The sequence below is a fragment of the Artemia sp. Qi Xiang Cuo genome, chromosome 1, assembly GCF_049724085.1.
Source record: "Artemia sp. Qi Xiang Cuo chromosome 1, ASM4972408v1, whole genome shotgun sequence".
NCBI lineage: Eukaryota > Metazoa > Arthropoda > Branchiopoda > Anostraca > Artemiidae > Artemia > Artemia sp. Qi Xiang Cuo.
Genome location: NC_142794.1, coordinates 59,920,269 through 59,935,934, shown reverse-complemented (window position 1 = coordinate 59,935,934; position 15,666 = coordinate 59,920,269).

Here is a 15,666-nt window from a genome sequence, read left to right as displayed (position 1 = left end):
AAAAGTTTCTGGAGGCTTGCTTAATTGTATGGTTTTTTCTATTGAATTCCGGGTTTCAATAAACCTTTCAACATATTGTTGGTGAGTCCTACCAATATAGAACTTCCCACAGGAAAACGGAATTTTATACACCCCACTTACTAAATTTCCCCGGGTTAAATCCTTACCAGAACTAAAGAAACTACCCATTGGCCTCAACAATTGGAAACATGTTTCAATACCAAATTTACTTAAAACCCGTGAAAGTTTCTCACCCAAACCAGGTACATATGGTAATGAAATGAAACTTTTTGATACATGTAAATCTAAAGACTGAGAAACCCCAATAACCTAGTTATCATGTTTAACCCGTCTATTTTCAATTATTTTGTCAATGAACTTAATTGGGTAACTATTCCAAAACAAAATATCCCTCAAGTATAACAATTCCGAATCAAGAAATTCCTGGGAACAAATTCTAAGGGCTCTATCCACTAGTTAAATTACAACCCCCCGTTTCACCGACATAGGGTGGGAAGAATGAAAATTTAAATACCTATCATTGTGCGTTGGTTTTCTGTAAATCGAGAAAACTAAATGGAGATCCCTTTTAATTAATAAAATATCCAGAAAAGGTAACTTATTATTATCTTCAAATTCAACTGTAAATTTAATATTATTATCGAAACTATTTAAATGCTTACAAAATAGGTCTAATAAGCCCAATTCATGTTTCCAAACGCACACCACATTATCCATGATGTGGAGATTCTGACCCCAGAATCTCCAGAGACCCCAAAAGCAAGGGGAGATTCTAAAACTGTGTACAGCGGAGGTTTCAATGGCATCTATGAAAAGATTTGCCAATAAAGGAGAAAGAAAAGCCCCCATAGGTAACCCAAAAATTTTTCTAGAAAACTCTCCTCTAACACCAAAATAAAAATAAAATTCATTTACTAGAATAATTAGTCTCATAATGACTTCAATATCCAAACTGGCTAAAGTCACATCTTGTATTAAATCAAAGTGTTTTTCTAATTTACTTTTTAAAATGTCCTCACACCTTTTTAAATCACAATTTGAATACATGGACACAACATCGAAACTGCAAAGAATTGAACTATCCTCCAACGTGAAATTTCGCAATTTATTAATAAGATCAGTCGAATTTTTTAAATATGATCTTTGTGTTCCCAAAAGTGGAAGCAAAGCTACCGACAACCATTTTCCTAATTTCGAAACAGGTGACGAAAAAGTTGACACAATTGGGCGGAGGGGGGCTCCAGTCTTATAAATCTTAGATAGACCATAGATGTCGGGTGGCGAACAACCCCTAGGATAATATTTGTTATTAAACTGTGGGGTAATGTGAAAATTATTTTTCATTGACTCCAATTCCTCTCTTGTTGATTTAACATATTTATCTCTAGGATCAAAATCTATTTTTTTGTATGTAATAGTGTCAGAAATAATTAATTTCATTTGATTATTATAGTCTTCAGTGTTCATAATTACAATCGTGTTTCCCTTATCGGCTCTGGTGATAGTATGGAATTTATCCTTTTTCATATTTGAAAGTATTTTAATGTCATTTTTTTGGTGAAATGTCTTTACCAATTAAGCTTATATTGAAGGTGTTTAGTTTTCTTACAATCTCGGCTCTGAGTTCTTGAGGAGTATCAACTTTATCTATAGAAGCCATAATTCCTGACTCCACCTTTGAAATTATTTTTGAATAGGAGATTGGTGTTGGGAAACAGAACTTAGAACCCTTCGACAAAACTGCTTTCTGTTGAATATTAAGAGGTTTAGAAGACAAATATTTAATTGATTGACCCAGACAATGACGAGGATAAAAAACATTTGAATCATAGAACCTCACACACAAAACTATTTTAAACTTGTCAACCAAACGAACCTTGGAAAAAGGAAAATCATGGCGAAAAGATCTAATGGCCATTTCCTTAATTCGCATAAAAATGTCAGATGGAAGGTTATTTCTTAAAAGGGTTTCAACAGAATTTAAGTCTGTAGACAGTTGAAAACGTCTCTGTTTTTGTTGATAAATTACGTGATTTAAAGCCATTAGGCTTAATTTGTTTTTTTAATTTTGTTTCATTTTCAGTTCCAAAATGGGTACATATTTTGAAAGATTTCGGAATCACTGATTCCTTCTTGTCATTTTTTAAGAAAATTTGTTTATTTAACAAATTTGCATGTTTTTTAACTAAAGACAAATAATAATTGACAGAAGCGGCTAATTGTTGCCCGTAAAATTGACTAATGAAAGATCTTAAGCCGAACTGGCAAGCCATGACAAAAACCAAAAAATAGAAAAATATAAAAAAACAAAAAAACAAACGAGACTGTGGCCAGTGGAGAAAAAAGAAAACACAAATGCAAAACAACGCGGATATTTCGCCTGTGTCCAAACAAGGTGTCTTCAGCCCGAAAGAAACACAAGAAGAACAGGATAAAAAAAAAGAAGATAAAACTAAAAACCAATAAAACCACCACCAAAGAAAAAAAATTTACAATTGGCGCAAACTGATCCACGTAGGGAAAAGATGGGACATGGGACGTAGGGACAAATACAGAAATGATGAGGCCTATCGCCTGAATATTATCAAGTCTGCATCAATCCAGAGAAACATTGTTTTTTGTTTCGTTTGTTTGTTTTTGTTTTTTTTTAGATTTTTCTCTTTGTTGGTTTTAGTCATTTTTGTAATTAAAAATAAAATACTTTTTAAGAAGTATCAATTTTGTCAAAAAACTGCATTTTTTATGTATTTTCATACTGCAGTGTTTTCAAAGATATTTGAATTTTTAATAAATCAAACAGTTCATGGTAATGAACTATATAGTAATAATAGCTACTTGTCTCAGTAGTAACCGAAACTCTAAAGAAGGAAATTTTGATACCAATAGATACATCAAAGCAAAGAGTTCGTGATAACGAACTGTATGTTGTATAGTAAGAGCGTCTCGTCTCAATAGTAACTTGCTAAATCTAGTTCCTTCTGTAATTAAAGATAAAATATTTTTTTAATAGTTCCGAGTTTGTTTGTATAGTAAGAGTGACTCGTCTCAATGGTAACTTGCTACATCTAGTTCCGTCTGTAATTAAAGATAAAATATTTTTTTAATAGTTCCGGGTTGCAGCGGTAGCTAGCAACCTAATTAAAAGACGATCATTCGAAGAACATACCATTGCATATATTGGACTTAGTTAGCTGCTCGATTCCTTGAAAAAAAATCTTATTTGTCAACTGAAACTAGAATAATTCCTGAAAACTTTAAATAAAATAATTTTATTAAGCTGCAAAAAGCAAAAATATTTATGGTGTCTGAAAAATAATTTCCATTTTTTAATTCAAACCAGAAAAAAACCTGAAAATTTTAAAATTAGTTTGGTTCTTCCTTTTGCTTCAATTTACTCGCTACACCATTAATAATTAAACAAGAAAACCAAAAGTTGGAAGCTTAGTAGACAATCAGTGTTAGAAATCAAACTTGCTTCAATAATCAAATATCTTTGGAAAGACTACAGTATGAAAAGACATCAAGAATGCAGTTTTTTGTAAAAAGTGATTCTATTTACTTGATTTTTGGGTTTTTGATTAAAAAAGGCATTAGAACTTTTAATTCAGTTCGAATGAGCCCTCTTGTGACATTCTAGGAACTCTGGGTCAATCCAATCCCCCCTGGTAAAAAAATAAATAAACACGCATCCGTGATCTTTCTTCTGGCAAAAGATATAAAATTCCATATTTTTGCAGATAGGACCTTGAAACCTTGATTAACGGTATGGGAAATTTATACCTATGATGGTTTCTTAAGTAAAATTCATCATGTTGATAATGATTGCTTATGATACTTCAGTTACTATCGACTAAAGTTCGTTCCTTAATGTACAACACGGAAAAAGAAAAGTCCCAGGCTTTTTCCAATAGCTTTTGCTTGAATAATTGCTTTTGTACAAAGTAAAGGATTTCTTTTTTTTTCTTGGATCTTCTTATTTTGGTCTAGTCCAAACTTTATTTCCCATTGAACATATCATATTCTTCATTTATTATTTTTAATAATTGTCGTAGTGGTGTAATTGGTAAACGCAATCGGCTGTTAACCGAAAGATAGGTGGTTCGAATCCACCCGGGGTTGATTTTAAAAAATATATGATAATTAATGATTAATGATTGCTTATGATACTTCAGTTACTATCGACTAAAGTTCGTTCCTTAATGTACAACTCGGAAAAAAAAGTCCCAAGCTTTTTCCAATAGCTTTTGCTTGAATAATTGCTTTTGCACAAAGTAAAGGATTTCTTTTTTTTCTTGGATCTTCTTATTTTGGTCTAGTCCAAACTTTATTTCCCATTGAACATATCATATTCTTCATTTATTATTTTTAATAATTGTCCTCGTGGCGTAATTGGTAAACACAATCAACCGAAAGATAGGTGGTTCGAATCCATCCGGGGTCGATTTAAAAAAATATATGATAATTAAAATAAGCTCGATTTAATGTTTCTCTGGATTGATGCAGACTTGATAATATTAAGGCGATAGGCCTCATCATTTCTGTATTTGTCGTTCGGATGTTCTGATGATGAATTGATGCAATTCTGAAGAAACTCCTTATCAGTTTTATATCATTTTGAAACTCTACGTTTGTTTAGAGCTGATGCTTTCTCGTCATATCTATTTTTGGCAATCAGTTTGAAAACGTCCTTGTTTTTCTCATAGTGTTAATTCTTTTTTTCCTTTTTTTCATATCTTTCCTTCTCCTTAAGTTTCTTTTTTTCTTTCTTGTGAAACCATTACAATAAATAATTTTCTTATGGAATTAAATATTAACAAACAATTCGTGTTTATCTGGGTTGCAGTGGTAGCTAGCAACCTAGTATGAGACGATCATGTCCAATGTTAAGAAATATACAAACCCATAACTCCTAAAAAAAAGTCACATCAAAACAAAAAGTACACCATTAGAACCGCCTTGTTCGAAACCCCTGGATAGGAAACTTTCTGTCCCTTGGCTTGAACAGCAGGGGAAATATATTGGCTTCAAAATAAAGAAAAGTGGCAGCTACTACATTATTCTTCCTAAACGGGATTTTTTTTCTCTTTTTTCATTCTTGTTTTCCACAGATAGCTTGGCACTTTAGAAAGTTGTTCAATGGCTCATTTTAAAGAAAATTAATTGGGTTAAAAATATTTTGTAACTAAAATAAATTATTTCTAAGAGAGAATAAATTTTTTAATTAAAAACTGCATTTTTGATGTCTTTTCATACTGCAGCCTTTTCAAAGATATTTGATTTTTGTACACAAATCATAATCGTATACCAGCGGTAAGATTTGAACCCACGCCTCCGAAGAGACTGGTGGCTAACACGAGCACCTTGGACCACTCGGCCACGGTGCCTCTCATAAACATATATGTGAATCTGGGTTGCAGCAGTAGCTAGCAACGTTGCAAGATACGATCAGTCCAATGCTAAGAAATATAAAAACCCAGAACTCCTAAAAATAGAGTCAGATCAAAACAAAAGTACATCATTAGAACCACCTTGTCTGAGACCCTACTAGATAAATAATGAATGTCACCATAGTTTTATACTAGAGCTATGACGTGAACAGAAAAACACGACGTTATGTTGTTGTTTCTGAAGAGGTCATGAAATAATATCATTACGCAATGACGTCATGAAATAAAATCATTACGTCATGACGTCATAATTACTGTATAAAAAAGACAAAATGTAAATGGTCTCATTCATGATTAGATAATGGTTAGATCAAAGCAAGCTGCACGCAAGTTAAAAAAACAGTACTACAAAAAAAAACAGATAGCATCTTGAAAAGAAAAAAGCAAAGGTATTCAACCGACCAGGCGTATCGGGAAGTAATAATTGATAGTGACAAACAGCGTTATTATAATGATGTAGTTTATAGACATGCGAAAATTGAGACAGCCAAACAAAAGAGCAAGGAACGGTATGATAATGAGGAAGATTACAGAGAAGCAACAATTGAGCAGGCTAGACAAAAGATCAAGGAGCGTTATCACAATGATGAAGATTACCGAATCAAATATAAGAAAAAATAAAAGCAAAAGTATTCAACCGACCAGGTGTATCGATCAAACAGTTCGTGGTAACGAACTGTAAGTAAGGAGCGACCCGGCTCAATGGTAATCGAAACTCTAAAAAACTAAATTTTGATACCAATAGATACATCAAACGAATCAGATTTTAATTCTGATTTCAAATATATAAGATTAATCAAGTTTAATCTTACCCATCAAAAGTTACGCGCCTGAGAAAATTTGGTGGATTTTCGAGAAAAGGGGGAAAGACCCCCTAAAAGTTATAGAAACTTAATGAAAATCACACCATCATATTCAGTGTATCAGAGAACCCTACTGTAGAGGTTTCAAGCTCCTATCTACAAAAATGTGGAATTTTGCATTTTTTGCCATAAGAAAGATCACGGGTGCGTGTTTATTTTTTTTTTTTTTTTTTTTTTTTTTTCCCCAGTGGTGATTGTATCGACCCAGTGGTCCTAGAATATCGTGGGAGGGCTCATTGGAACGGAAATTAAAAGTTCTAGTGCCCTTTTTAAGTGACCAAAAAAAATGGAGGGCAACTAGGCCCCCTCCCACGCTCATTTTTTTCCCAAAGTCACCCGATCAAAATTTTCAGATAGCCATTTTGTTCAGCATAGTAGAAAATCTAATAAATATGTCTTTTAAGATGACTTAATCCCCCGCAGGTCACAGGGGAAGGGCTGCAAGTTATGAACTTTTCCCATTGCTTACATATTGTATTGGTTATTGGGAAGTATACAGACATTTTCAGGAAGAATTTTTTTCTGGTAGGGGGGGGATGAAAGAGGGGGTTACTCGGGAGAATCTTTCCGTGGAGGATGTTTCTTTGGGGTAAGGGACATTTCTATGAAGGGGGCGCCGGATTTCCAAGCATTATTTAAAATACGATCAGAAATAATATTTAAAAAAAACAAGTTTTTTCAACTGAAAGTAAGAAGCAACATTAGAACTTAAAATGAACAGAAATTATTACGTATATTAGGGGGTTCTCCCCCAAGTCAATACCTCGTTCTTTAAGCCAAAGTTTTTTAGTACTTTCATAAGAGCTATTTATTCTAATTTACGGCCTTTTTGATTAAGCGGTCATTTTTAAAGAATTGGAACAAAATTCGAACTTAAGCTTAAAGAGCAAGGTATTGATTAGGGGGTGAACCCTTAATATACGTATTAAAAATATATGAATATAGAAGTTCGTTACGTAAGTTATTTCGTAAGTTACGTATATTTATCACTAATAAAAACGTTCGTAAATAAAATTAAACAAGTTTCTAGAAAGCCATTTAACCAAATAAAAGTAAATTAGTCTGCAAATTTTGTTTTAATTATTCATGTACGGTGAGCCAAGATCAAAACCTGCATTTATTCAAAAACGTTCAAAAATTAAATAAAAAAAAACAAATTTTTTTAACTGAAAGTAAGGAGCGACATTAAAACTTAAAACGAACACTAGCCTGGGTTGGAAACGTTTGTTGTGAGATTGTCCTACATTTTTTTTTTCGTTTAGGGGGGGGGTCTCATAAAATGGCTTTTTGTTTGGGTCTTTTAATTATTGTTTTGTTTTTTTCCTCTCTTCTTTGTTTTTTTTTTTTTTTTGTGTGTGTGTGTGTGAGTTGAGTCTTTGAAAGATTGAAATTCATTATATTGAAAATACTTTTTTTTTTTGTATTTATGCCATTTCTGTTTTTTCCCTGTTTTTTCCTGGCCATAGAACCTTACGGGGGGTTCTATATTGAAGTGTTTTTGTCGTAAATTTATTGGTTGAATAAATTGATTGATTGATTGATCAGAGGGTAGTCCACGCGGAATAAATTGATTGCTTGGTAGTCCCCTGCTTAGTTTTTGTTTTTTTTTTTCTTCTTTTTTTATGTGGATCATTGTATTTTATGATTTTTTTTTCTTATTTATGTTTTTTTTGTTTATTTTTTCTTTTTTTTTCTCTTGTGTTGAGTCTCTTAAAGGTTTGAATGTATGATGTTGAAAATGTTTTTGTTTTTCAAGTATTTGTTTCATTTTTGTTTCTCCCCCGTTTTTTTCCTGGCCATAGAGCCTTACGGGGGAGTTTATATTGAAGTGTATTTTGTTCAGTTTATTGATGGCAATTATGTAACTTATAAGCATGGCAATTATGTAACTTTCAGTTGTATCATGTTTGTATAGATAGCCGTAATTCCCTATATAAAAGATCGGTATAGTTAACCAAAAATTGGGAATGTGTAATCCGGGTTGCAGCGGTAGCTAGCACCCTAGTAGCAGACGATCACATCCCACACTAAGAAATACAATAACCCATAAATCCTCAAAATAGTGTCAAATCGAAACACAAAGTTCACTACTAGAACCGCCTTGACGAAAGTCCTATTCAGGATACTTACACTCTTGGCTTGAAAAACAAAGAAAATATGTTAGCTTAAAAACAACAAAAGTGGCTTGAACTTAAAGGGCTTATTCCAGATTTGCCTCTCACTCAATCGGACTTTCTGTTTTGGCTTTTCTACACTTAGCCATGTCTTGATACCCGTAACTACTTGATTTTAATTTAAAATCAACGGATTTTGCATTGACGGTATTTTTTTTCGTTTTCTTATATTAAGGAACGAGCTATAGCCTATAGTAATAGGACTAAAAATTACAGCCAACAGGTGCCGTACATAAGGGATCGATACTTTTCATCTTAATACGGACTATGTTAATATGTAAAACTCAGGACTAAAGGTGTTTGGTGACTCAGGTGCTTCTTAATTATTAGTACGAGAGTAAAACTTGGTGGACGCATCCTCTCCCTTTCCTAAAACCACATTGTTCGTATATTAGAATTTAATTTGCTGAAAGACAATTTGAATTGTGGCTAATCTTAATAAAAGTTGTGAATCGAATATAATCTGACAATAATAATTATTTATTTCTAACTTGCTAATGGAACAAAAACCGGGTATAAACTAACGACAGAAAAAAATGCAAACAGAACGACTAAATATCACAATAATAAACCTCATCTATTGAAGGATGGTCAAACGAATGATGATCCGGGATAGCATAACTGTCTATGGGAGTTTTTCAGCAAGCTCAGATAAATTATAGCTCTATCTGGGATCCCAAATCTGTGAGCGTCAACCATCATTACTGGAGTTAAGAAATTGTGTTTTAAACACGGTCAAGATAAGTTGCACGCGGCGGCGACATTTTGCTCTGATGGAGAACTAAAAAACTATTAGAAGCTTAAATCAAAATCATACAAAGCAAACGGAAAAATACCACAGAAAACAATTGAAAGGTTTTTGTATGGCCTAAGGAAGGATATTGGTTCACTTTGTTTGCTATTAGCCATAATTCCGTCTTGGTGCCAGTCGTTTTTCTTCTTGAAGCGGTTGATGACTGTTGAAACGATAGTGTCCACTCTCATCATCAAAATCTTATATCATTTACATATGACAGAGAAAAAAATATAGTTCCTGTTCATTGACTGTCTTCATCTTCGCTTTCAGATTCGTGTTCTTGACCGGGAACTAGATGGGCTACATACAGGTTTTCGGAATTATGAAGCTTCATATGGTTGTCTGTAGGGACGTATTTCCACAAACTGTATCTTTTGTTCTTAGTCACGATTTTATTACATGGACGGCTTCAATGCTTTTTCCTTCAACCTATTATGCTTTTTCGTCTTGACGTTACCCATCCAAGGGAAAATTATTCCTGTTTCTTTGTTTGGTCGTGGTAGGGAGAGTTCTTTCATATTTGTAAAAATACTGTTAATGTCGGTTCCTGGTTTGCGTACTTTTCTCTGCATCAAGTCTGTAGTCATTTTCCTCAAATCTATGGGAGCTTGACCATATGGGAGTCATTATCTGTGGTTTTTGGCATGAGACTTGGATATATGCTCACTACAGCACTTAGTGATGGAATACTGATTGTTTTGGTTTCCAGAGACATCTTGGCATCTCTTGGCATTTATAAATCGAAGGGACTTCACAAAGCATCAGCGTAGGATAATTGCTTCAGTGTTTTTCTTGTTGTGGTAATGCTCAAATCTAGACATCTTTTTCGGAAGGTACTCATGTCCTCAGGGGCTATTTCATCAGTCTTCATTGATGTCAAAAGATATTGCGCACTAAAAAGATGTATCATAATAATCAGAAACCATTCGGATTTGGCGGATTTGTCTGTGTGCAGTCCCCGAAAAATTTTTTTTAGAAGAAGTTGCTATGCGGGTCCCCAGTGACTTTTTCAACCACCCTTAAAACTCCTTTTCATCCATCTTCACAAACTTCTGGGTAGATTATAGGAATACATCTGATAAGCTTTTTCACACAATCCTTGGCAATATTTTTGTGTCTAGATGGTGTCTAGCTATTGACCAATCTTTGAGTAATGTCATATCATCAGCAATGGTTTAAATAATAGGGCTTAAGTGGATAGCAGTGAAATCAATAGGTCTTCTGCAATATGTAGTTTTGTTTGTTTGTTTTTACAACAAGTTATTTTTTTCTAACCATGTATCAAACAACAAGCTGTACGAAACATGCTTCAATCCCACCGCTTTTAAGGCTACAGTGAAAATAGGTTAAGGTGATTAAGAGTGAAGATGTTCAATCCTGCTCATACCTTAAACAGTGCTAATTCATCAGTACGTACCAAAGCCCCTCCCCCTGCCTTATTAACCATCAGAAGTTACGATATTTGCATATAACCATATATTTTCAAAGGACAGATACTATTATAGCACCCACTCGTTGTCCCTGCTCTTTTCTTTTAATGGTCGACAGCATTTTTTTTCTTCTTTTTTAGAAAGATTTGACATTTTATTTTTGCCTCGTATGAAAAGTGTGACCGTTTCATTAATCGAATATTTTTATTTCTCCGACTATTTCATTTTCATAATTTCTATTTACAGAAAAAGCTTATATTAAAGGAATTTTTGGGAGATTGATTTCCAAGTATGAGTAAACTGTATATTTTACCTGGAAGAATCCAATTTTGTTTGTGAAAAAATGTTTTTCGTCTGAGCCTCATTGCCCAAATATAAGTAACTTTAAAGCTAGTTTTGATGTGTGCCTTTTAGTGTCACAACAAAGTTATTCTAAGCACTGAGACACGACCCTAAGCCTCAGTGGTAATTCTTGGTCTTTATTAGGTAGATTCAATTAGAGATGGCGACCTTGGAGGAGTAATAATCTATGACCTAACTAAACTGTGATAACTGTATAATTTATTTGCTGAAATTCTATTTTCTTTCGATAAATGCTATACGGGATGAACTGAATACTTAGAGGAAGAAAGAAGACCAGTTTTATTTTCTGAATGCAACACATATTTTCTTCCAGGTCTCTGGTCAGCTGATTCTTTTTTTTTGTCTTCTTTCTGTGATATTATATACTTGTACTGGAATTCTGATGAAAACATTTATATCAACAGAGAAATTTTCTCTTGAAAGATATTGGAGCTTGTAAACATTTTAAAAAGAAAGATAAACACCACCAGAGTAAAATTCTTCAAGACATTGATTGTAATTATAGAAAGATCTTTTTTGAAGTTCATGGAGCTTTAAGCTTGGAAGCCAATATCGGAAAAACCTTCCATCAGCATCTTCCTATGTACAAGAGGAAGAAGCTATTCTTCTAACAGTGATGAGAAGGATGTCGGCGACGAAGAAGCTGAGATGGAATTACCAGAAAAAGATTTCGCAGCTATTCATATACCCATGAAAGATCATACGAAGAAGCTGGCTAAAAGTCGTAGAGAGCGGTGAAATGCAAAGAAGGCCTGCAGAGCATATCAAAACTAATCAGTTGACAACGTGCATCCGGCTGAGCTGACTTTAGAGCAACTGGAAGAACTGCAGAAGAAGGATCCCACATTTACTTGCGCGTTCAAGAAAATAGGTGATACTCAAACTTACGTTCTGGATCAAGGAATTCTATACTGGAAAACACATTGCCGGATTAAGAACGAGGAAGTCTACCAGCTTGTTTTCACAAGGCAGTGCAGGCCTTTGATACTCAAAATTTCATACGATTCACCGCTCAGCGGTCACACAGGAACCCTTCTTACTGCAAACCGGATCCTTCATCGATTCTTCTGGTCTGGGATACGTCGAGACGTGAGGCAGTATGTGAGAATCTGTAAGCCTTGCCATATCCTCGCTAAAAACAAGGCAAAAGAGAAGGTTCCAATGCTCCGTCTACCGAAGATTGATGAATCGTTTCAGAGGATTGCGATGGACATCGTTGGTTCCTTGATACCTTCCAAGAATGGACATAGTTTTCTGTTAGTCTTTACAGACTACTGGCTATCGTGATGCAATCCCGGTGCGGACAATCAATGCCAAGAAAATCACAGAAGTTCTTGAGCAGTACTTCTGTAGGGTAGGGGTACCGCAAAATATTCTGACGGACCAAGGATCCAATTCTGTGTCAAAGAGCTTAATGGAAGTATACAAGCTGAACGGCATCAAGTCAATCCGGACATCACCATTTCACCCACAGACCGACGGTCTGTGTGAAAACCTTAACGGGACTATAGTCCACATGCTAAAGAAGTCCGTGTCTGAAAACCCGAAAGATTGGGACCGGCATGTCCCATAGGCAATCTTCTCATAAAGAGAGATACCACAGGCTTCAACCAAGTTCAGCTCTTTTGAGCTGCTATATGGACGAAAACCTAGGGGACCCCTCGACATTCTGAAGGAGCAATGGGAAGGACAACACCAGACTTTGGGATCGATTCGGCTCGCCCACGATCTCCTCTCGACAAGAGAAATAATCCGGTCTATACTTACAGAAGCAAGAAAGAATCTCGAAGCTGCGTCCGAAAAAGGGAAGAAATAGTACGACAAGAAGACAAAGCATAGGCAACTTCATATTGGCGACGAAGTCCCAAGAAGACAAAGCATAGGGAACTTCCTATTGGCGACCAAATCCTGGTCTTACTATCAGCCGGTACTCGCAAACTGGAGACTAAGTGGCAAGGCCCGTTTCATGTCCTACGGAAAGTCGGGCGCGTCAACTATGAAATTTCACTACCAGACGCCAGGAAGAAAACCAAGATTATCCACATTAATTTGCTTCGCAAACTCGAAAGACGGTCGACGACCTTTGCTCTGAATGTGTTTGAAGCATGTACCATCCCAGTTCTGGACACTGAAGTTTCTTCTTCACATAGCAAGATAACTTCGTGGTACTAAAGGCTTTGGTCGACCATTTGAGTGAAACAAAGAAGAGAGATCTGTTAAAAGTTCCTGGAGAAATTCTTGAGGCCTTCTCAAAAATACCCGGCCGAACACAGATCGTAAAACATCACATTAATACAGGCTTATCACAACCAATTCACCAGAGACCTTATCGAATCCCTGAGAGCATGAAACAAGCCATCGAGGATGAGGTTCAACGAACGCTTGATCTCGAGATCATCCAACTGTCGACCAGTCCTTGGTGTTCTCCTGTGGCGGTAATAGCAAAACCAGACCAAACCATCCGCTTCTGTTTGGACTTTAGAGCTCTACACCAGAATTCCAAATTTGACTCTTATCCACTTCCGAGGATAGATGAGCTTTTGAAAACTGTGGGAAACAAAAATGTCTTCAGTATTTTCGACCTCAAAAAAGGATACTGGCAGATCGAACTCACTAAAGAAATCATGGAGAAAACAGCTTTTCAAACCGAGTCAGGGCTATAAGAGTTCTACGTTCTCCAATTTTGACTACATGGAGCGCCCGCAACATTCCAGCGTCTGATGGACCGGATACTACGGGAATGTGGTCATTTCGCGAGAGCTTATCTGGACGATATTATCATATTCAGTGAGGATTGGCAGGAACATTTGGTTCATGTACAAGAAGTCGTCAGACGAATCACGGAAGCAGGTCTGAAGATCCACCCAAAGAATTGTAGCTTTGGAGGATCAGAAGCCTAGTATTTGGGACACATTGTTGGTAGTGCCAAGATAACACCCTTCAAGAGCAAGATCGATGCCGTCCAAAAGTAGCCGGTAACCACTTCGGAGAAAGATCTGCGTTACTTTTTAGGCATGGCTGATTACTATCATAGATTCATCTGCGATTTCTCTGGTCTAGCAGCGCCACTCACAGGGATGCTACAGAATCGCTGCCCAAGTTCATTTACTCTGGACAACCGTCAAGAGCAAGCTTTCAAACAGCTGAAAGAAGCAATTGTGAGAGCCCCTGTCTTCCGGGCTGTCGATTTCTACCCGGATTTTGTGCTGCAGAAGGACGCTTCAAATATTGGGATTGAAGCTATTCTGCCCCAGCATGAAGATGATGGACAGCATCCAATAGCTTACAAAAGCAGGAAACTCATCGCAGCAGTGCAAAACTACTCGATAGTGGAGAAAGAGGTGTTGGCGTTGAAATTGGGAATAGAGAACTTTTCCTTTTATCTTCATGGTCGAAAGTCGGAACTGACCATAACCCTTTGAAATGCCTTAACGTTTCCAGGAGTAACAAAGCAGGACTCAACCGTCTCGCTTTAGCACTCCAAGAATTCCAGTTCGACATCCGTAGCCAACCTGGAACCCAGAACATAAATGCTGACACACTCTCCCGTTCAATGTAAATAGTTTGTATATAGTTTGGTTCTTTTTGTTTATTTGGTTTTTCTTTGTTTATATGAACCCCCGAAACTGTCCAGCATGCTTCAGAAGAATTTTGGACGTTTATTGTGTGACTGCCCCATAGCAACTTTCAAGGGAAGGAATGTCACGCCACCCGTGTCCTTTTTGTGTTGTTTATTTGGAGTGAGAAGAGTTATACTTATTTTAGTTGCGGACCGCTCAGTGCCTATTTGTTCCCGCACAGATTAATTCGTATAGCTGGCTGCTGGATGCGAGTGTAATTTATTCATTTTTGAAGGGGTGAATTTAGATGCGAGCCGGCCTTTGTTCAGAGAAGATCCTTTTTTGGTTTGTGTTAATAGATGATTTTCTATTGTGTGTGTTAATAAAATTATATGTCTCAAACCGAAGTGGATATAGGTTGCGACAATATTGTTGAAATAATATTCAAATACTTTCTAGACTGGAAGGCAGCTTAAGACACCATCACGTCTATCGTGCGGGATAAAAACAAACTTAAAATTGCTTTGAGTACTGAAGTCGGTAAAGTTTACTAAAAACTCATCCGTTGTAAAGTTCACTCCGGTTTCACAGAAATAGATGAAAGGCCGTTTGAACTTTCTTGCAAAAAATTAGTTCTTAAGGTAGCTTATAGGGAAGAAATCCCTGTTTCAGAAGTGAAGTAGGGTTACTTGTGGCCCTCTGCAAGAAGAATGATTTCACAACTATTCCATCATGAATAAGAAAGTTTGAAAACTTCTAAGCGTATGAAAAAGACCCTTCTTGGGACTGATGAAGACGAAGAGAATGGTGAATCGTCTGAAGAAGAGCCTATTGATAAGTGATTTAAACTCTGTACCTTTTATACTCGAGTTTAGGTAAAAGCAATATAGTTGAAGGACATTGTTTCCCGAGATATGTGTTTTCCGCTTGATAGTCTGCAATAGGCTATTAAGGATTTCGCTAAGCGGAAATCACGTATCGGCTCTTCCGTTGGAAGAACTTTAGCTGAGTT